This window comes from Trichechus manatus, unplaced genomic scaffold (assembly GCF_000243295.1).
Source record: "Trichechus manatus latirostris isolate Lorelei unplaced genomic scaffold, TriManLat1.0 scaffold00001, whole genome shotgun sequence".
NCBI lineage: Eukaryota > Metazoa > Chordata > Mammalia > Sirenia > Trichechidae > Trichechus > Trichechus manatus.
The window spans coordinates 20,343,026-20,349,966 of NW_004443937.1; positions in this window are offsets into that span (position 1 = coordinate 20,343,026).

Genomic DNA, 6,941 nt, shown 5'->3' on the forward strand with positions numbered 1-6,941 from the left:
TTCTGTTTATATGGAAAAGCCCTAATTTCACCATTATATTTGAGAGACAGTTTTGCTGGATATATAATTCTTGGCTGGCAATTTTTTTCTTCAAGGCTTTATATATGTCATCCCATTGCCTTCTTGCCTGCATGGTTTCTGCTGGGTAGTTGAAGCTTAGTTTTATTGACTCTCCTTTGTAGATGACTTCTTGTTTATCCCTAGCCGCTCTTAAAATTTTCTCTTTATCTTTGGTTTTGGCAAGTTTGATTAATATGTCTTGGTGACTTTCTTTTGGGATCTACCTTGTGAGGGGTTTGATAAGCATCTTGGATAGATATCTTCTCATCTTTCATGATATCAGGGAAGTTTCCTGTCAACAAATCTTTAACAATTCTCTCCGTATGTTCTGTTATCCCCCGCTGTTCTGGTACGCCAATCACTCGTAGGTTATTCCTCTTGATAGAGTCCAACATAATTCTTAGGGTTTCTTCCTTGTTTAAAATTCTTTTATCTGATTTTTCCTCAAATAAGTTGATGTCAAGTGCTTTATCTTCAAGCTCTCTAATTCTGACACCCATTGCCTCAATTCTGGTCCTGTGAGTTGCGTAATTCTGAAATTGTATTGTTATTCTTCTGGATTTCTGTTTGCTGTCTCTCAATGGATTCTTATGGCCTGTTAAATTTGTCATCACGCTCTTCTATTATCTTCTTAAGTTCCTCTATTGCTTTGTCTGTGTGTTCCTTGGCTTGTTATGCATTCTGCGTGATCTCCTTCCTGATCTCTTCTAGAGTTCTATATATGAATCTTTTGTATTCTACCTCCAGTAATTCCAAGAAGTTCTTTTCTTCCGGAAGATTTCCTGGTTCTTTGTTTTGGGAGCTTGCTGAAGCCCTCATGGTCTGCCTCTTTATGTGATTTGATACTGACTGTTGTCTCTGAGCCATCAATAAGTTATTATATTTATTTTATGTTTGCCTGCTGTGTCCTAGCTTCTTGTTTTCTTTTGTTTTGATGTGCCCAAATAGGCTTCTCATGTGAGCTAGTTTGATTATTGGCACCTTTGAAGCTCTAATGTCCTGTTACCAGGTGGTTAGATCTGTTACTAGGTATGTGAGCCCAGGAGTCCGTTTACTTTTCTTGTATGGATTCAGCTCAGGTGTCCAGGTAGTTGGTCATCAAGTGTGTGGTGCAGGTTCTCACCTATAGTCCTAGACAGGCAGGGGGGATTGGAGTAGGCACAGGTATCCGGCTGCAGTAGGGAGTCACATGCTGAGCAAGGCAGGGTGCTGACGGCTGCCCCTAAGTGTCTGGGAGGAAAGAGTGTCCTTTTCCCTAGAGCGTATAGGTGGGTGGGTTTTGCAGCCGGACTATAGGCACCCAGTGCTGTTGGCTGTAAGCACTGGGAGGCACCACTTATTCTTGGACCCCTGTCACAGGTGGCTAGGTGGCATGGGTGGAGCCACCAGTCCTCAGGCCCCTGATGTGGGTAGGTGAGGACCCTGCTTAATAAGCAGAGCAGTGTCAAATGTCACAAACCTGCCACTCTACCATATAGCTGATACAGTTCAAGTTAGGCTTCGGGTATATACCTTGCTGTATTGTGCTAATGAGAGCCTACACTGCTGAAATGGGCTCACACAGGTCTATGCAGGGGTGAAAGGTATTCAGAGTCTGTGGACCGCTTAAGCCTGTGCCTAGGCAAAGGAGATGTGCCTCCCCTGAGTGCCGGCTTAGGGGGGCTGGCAGATTATTTTTTCCCTGTTCGTTAATTTGTTCCCTCTCCATGGCCAGGAGAATGGCTCAGGGTGCGTGATGAGTCCTACTTCCAGCCTAGTGGATGCAGTAGTCACTGAAGCCATCCTGGGACCCAGTGCAGAGAGGGGAGGAGGCAGGTAAATGGGAGAGAGGTTCTTCCCAAATGGAGAGTTTTTTGATCCACATGGTGGGTTAGAAGCATGTACTTATCTTTTGCTGATTGAACACGGCTTTTCAGTGGTTCTGGAGACTTGAGTAGACTCTCCACCGCTTCGTCTCTCCCGATGTGGAAAATGCATCCTGAGTGCCACCACTTGCCTCACCTCACACGCGCCAGCCGATCTAGCCTGCAGTGTGCCGATTCCCACTGGGTTAGGTCTGGCAACTCCTCGCTGCTTCTGAACCGTCTCTCCTTCCCCCTTCCACTCAGTCTGATTCCTCAACTTTCCTTTTGATTTTCAGGGCTCCTAGATTGTCATATATAATTAACTCACTTGTCTTTTCAGGTCTTTATTGTAAGAGGGACCACAGGAAGCATCTGACTACTCCGCCGTCTTGGCCCTGCCACTAAATTTCTCTTTGTTAAAGCCATTCACTTATGGTATTTCTTTTATAGAAGCACTAGATAACTAAGAAACCGCAGTCTTCCCTGCTGATCTTTGGATTCGTCAGTCTCTGCAGAGCCCCGCTGTCTGACTTGCTGATCTTGGGATCGCCAACTCCTGAGGCTACATGAATCAGGAGAAGCCCCCAGCCTGACCCATGTTCCAGCCTTTACAACCACATGAGCCATTTCCTTAATATAAATCTCTCTATATATATATATTTATATACTTTACTGGTTTTGCTTCTCTAGAAAACCCAGCCTAAAACACCCATCCAAAAAGAGAAAGTGACAGCTAGAGGGAGAAGACAAATGAGAGGGGTTGTAACCATAGCTCAGCTATTACCTGATCCCTGGTCAAAGTTTTAAGAATGAGGGTAGTGGATAGAATCCTCACATAGGAAGAGGAGTACTCAAGAAGCAGACAGGCCTGGCACCTCCCTTCCCAGAGTATAGCCCAGGGTAGCTGGAAACCTTGTGGAGAAAGCCCAAGTGCCCCAAGAGAGGTGACAGTGAGTCAGAAACCTGGGCCCTGGAACTCACAGTGGGGTGTAGGTGAGGAATGGGTGTACATCTGGAACTTCCAAGGAGGGTGATGACGCACTGAGAGGTCCAACAGACTGGAGAAGCTGTGTTTGGATATATATGATGCCAAGAGTGTGGACTGGTCAACCAGGGGCATGGCAGGGCAGCAGATCATGTCAACAGAAACAGTAAGGACCTCAACACCATGTGTATGTCCCTAGAGACTTTTATCACCCCAGAGATAGCCAGAGAAGGAAAATGGGAGAGAACCCTGAGTTATCCAAGTAGTAACCCAAAAGACTGAATGTTAAAACAGCATTGACCAAATTACCTTGAACTGGTAAGATTACTTTTCCAACTACTAGGCAGAAATGGAGGCATGTGCAGTAATTTGAGTTCAGTTAAAGAAAAATAAAGTTGCATTTATTTCACAGCTGAATTCAGAGACTATATAAATTCTCATCTCTAACATATTTTTGTGAAACTGTAGGTAGTTTACACAACTAGGGGTAGAGGGCATGTAGAGCAGGAAGGAAGAGGTGTTGGAGACAAAGCTGGGGAGATATGCACGGCTAGATGATGAAGTCCTTGTAAAATATGTTAAGGAACTTACCTATGAGGGACCCACTGAAGGAGGTTTAAAATAGCAGACATAACTTTATATTTCAGAAAGATCATTTAACTGCAGCTTGAAGAATAGATTGTTGGCAAGTGTAGAGGGCAAAAATAGGGGTACGAAGAACAGATAGAACATGATTTCAGGTGAGTGATGAACTAGGGTTGTAAGAGTGGGAATGGAAAGACGGGGTGGATTAGAGAAATACATAGGCTGTGACTGACTAAGGCAGGCTGAGAGGAAAAAGAAGCATCAAAGTTGAGATCCAGGCCCTGCTTGGGCAACTGAGTGGAGGGTGGGTAATTCACTAGCATAAGAAAAAGAGGAGGAGCAAGTTTGGTTTGGGACAAGAGTGCTGTCTTTTGCCTACTGGGAGTCAGAAGCTTATAAAAGTAATTAGTAAAAAAAAAATAAAATTTTGAAGGAGTTGGCACTTCCAACCATAAAACCATGACCATTAGGCCTAGAAGAGACCTCAGAGAACATCTAGGCCAATGTCTTTATGCCCCCTGACCAAGGCCTTGAATGTGGAGCACATTTCCATACTGTCTTAGGCTGGGTTCTCAAGAGAAGCAAAACCAGTGAAATGTATATATATAAATATATATAGAGAGAAAGATTTATCTCAAGGAAATGGCTCATGTAGTTGTAAAGGCTGGTAAGTCCCAAGTTTATGGGTTTCAGGCATCAGGCTAGAGCCTTTTCCTGACTCACATAGCTGCAGGGGCTGACGAACCCAAGATCAGCAGGTAAGACAGCAGGCCTCTGGCTCACAGTCTGCAGAGGCTGACGAATCCAAGATCAGCAGGTAAGATGGCAGGCTGCCAGCTAAAGTCCCAAGAACTGGAGGTCAGATGATGACAAGCCAGATGCAGGATCCAGAGCAAGCGAGTGAGCTTTGCCAGAATGTCCATATATGCATATTGGATGCAGGCCACACCCCTGAGGAAATTCCCTTTTCAACTGATTGGCTGCTCACATCAGATCACAAAATGGAGGATGACAACATCATTATATAACGGCCATACTACATCATTACATAACTGCCAAATCACTGAGAATCACAGACAAACCAGGTTGACACACAACTTTAATCATTACACACCCACAGGTGAATGACTCTGCAGAAGTAGGGATGAGCCAGGTGCGGAGGGAATGATCTGAACTAGGGTTCTAGAAAGTTTATCCTAACAGTGGTTTCCTGGATGGACTAGTGGAAAAAGACTGAAAATAGGGAGTTGAGGGACAAGGGAATTTCAGGTTGCAATAAGAATGATTTTTCCTTTAACCCTTGAGAGTCAGACAGACTTGAGTCCCAATCCCTTCTGCTGGCCACATCATTGTTCTGGGTCCCTGTTGCCATTTGCAAATGGGGGAGACCTGAACATCTGCCTCAGAGGCTAAAGGATACGGTATCAGTGCTTATCACCTAGTATCGGTGGCTGCAACAATGGGCTCAAGCATAATAACAATTGTGAGCATAGCGCAGGACTGGGCAGTGTTTCCTTCTGTAGTACACAGGGTTGCTATGAGTCAGAACCGACTCAATGGCACCTAACAACAACACCAACAACAACATCACCTAGTATGTGCTTCATGGACATTAGCTTCCTTTAGCCTTCCACAAGCAGCCTCCTTACCCAATTAGCCACCACCTTCCAAAGATGCACTTACTGGAAGTACAACTCCAACCGTGGTTTTCCCAACTCTCTCAACCTGCCTTCTCCAATGCCCAGCTCAGTCACTCAGAACTCTTCCACAGGGCTGGGTCCACCCAAAACGCACATAAATGTATGTGGCTGCGGATGCAGAGTTGATTGTTCTGACTGGACATTTCAGGCTGACATGTCGGAGCCTGTATGGTTCTGCCTCCCACCCCATTTTTAAGAAAACACACTTGCTCAGATCTGTTAGAAGGCCTCCTCTCACATATTAATCCCCTCGCTAATTACACAGCAGGGTTCCAGCAGCCTTATTGGAAGGGATGGGCAAGGAGCAGCCAAGGAAATGAATGATGACCTCGGCTTTTGCCTCCCATTTGAGTCCAGTTTGAATCTCAGAAAAGATTTTGACAACTTTTTCTTCATCCTCTATCCACAGAGAGTGAGATTTTCCAGCCCCTGGTCTGGTAGACTGGCTGGAGCTCAATCCACATGTGTGATGGGGCTGGAGGTGAATGTGAGTAAGAACAAGAAGAGCCCTATGTTCCCTCAACTCCAGACCCCATCAGCTAACTGTATGATACACCATCTATTTATTATTGAGTTTGAGAAGGAGCAAGGGGAAGGAACACTCCCACACTCAATGTTCACTTCCCAGTGTAGGTACGTTAAAATGTAAAAGAAAAATGAATATCTGAAAATTGAGGAAATGTGGTATCTATTTTGCAAGCAGCAAAAGGAAGGGAAAGATTGGAAGAGCTTGGGTCCAGGCCAAAGAACCACTCTGCTTGCCTTCTGCATCCCAGGAGCTCACTGCCATCTGAAGCCAGCAGCCCCTTGCACCTCCAGAAAACCTACTGGGCCCAAGCTTGCAGAGAAGCCGGCTTGCCCTTCTGAGAGGTCATTAGCCCCTGGGAGCAGTGATTGAAGCCTTCTCAGAAGTGGTCAGCAACCCCTGACTGCCGAGAAAAGGCCCTCAGGTCGCCAGACAGTCTGTGAGAGGTGGACAGCTGGAGCCATCCAAGGACAGTCCATCCAACCCCATCGTGGCTTTGGCAACTGCAGCCACCTCCCTCAGTGGAGGCGCTAATTTGTCTGCTGTCCGTGGAACTAGATACTCCTCAAGGAGGGTATATTTGTAAAAAATATGTGTGGCCCAAAAATATGTGATATTTATTTACAAAGTGGTACTACTGAATAGCTCATTTATCCTGAGAAAAGAGTGGGGCCAACTGAGTGGCTTCAGGGTTTTAGAAACAGTCTAGTGGAATCTTTTCATATGTTGAATAATATTTTTAATAATCTAAACAACACATGTACATTGTAGAAAAATCAGAAAAATCAAAATTAGGAACTCTCCTACATAAATGCTTGACCATGTCCACAAAGGCACATGTACACAGATGTTCACTGCGGATTGTTTGAGATAGCAAGTAACTTTATTTCTATTTATTTCTCTTAGGAACTGACTAAATGTCTAACGATGTGAGAAGGGTTAGGTGAATTAAAGTACACCCTTAAAACACGGAAAGAGGTTAATGAGAGAAGTGAAAGATGCGAGACATAGAACAATTTACACAGCATGACTTCAGGAATGTAAAAATTACTTTAAAAGTTTTTATGCATTTGCAAACATAGAAAAGGGTCTGGAGAAAAATGCACCAAGTTGATATGTGTTACCTCCAAGGAGCACATTGGGAAGGATGAGAGGGCAGAAGCCTTTGTTTTAACATACATAGTCCCTGGGTGGTGCAAATGGCTTGTGCTTGACTACTAACCAATGGTACCATGGAAGAA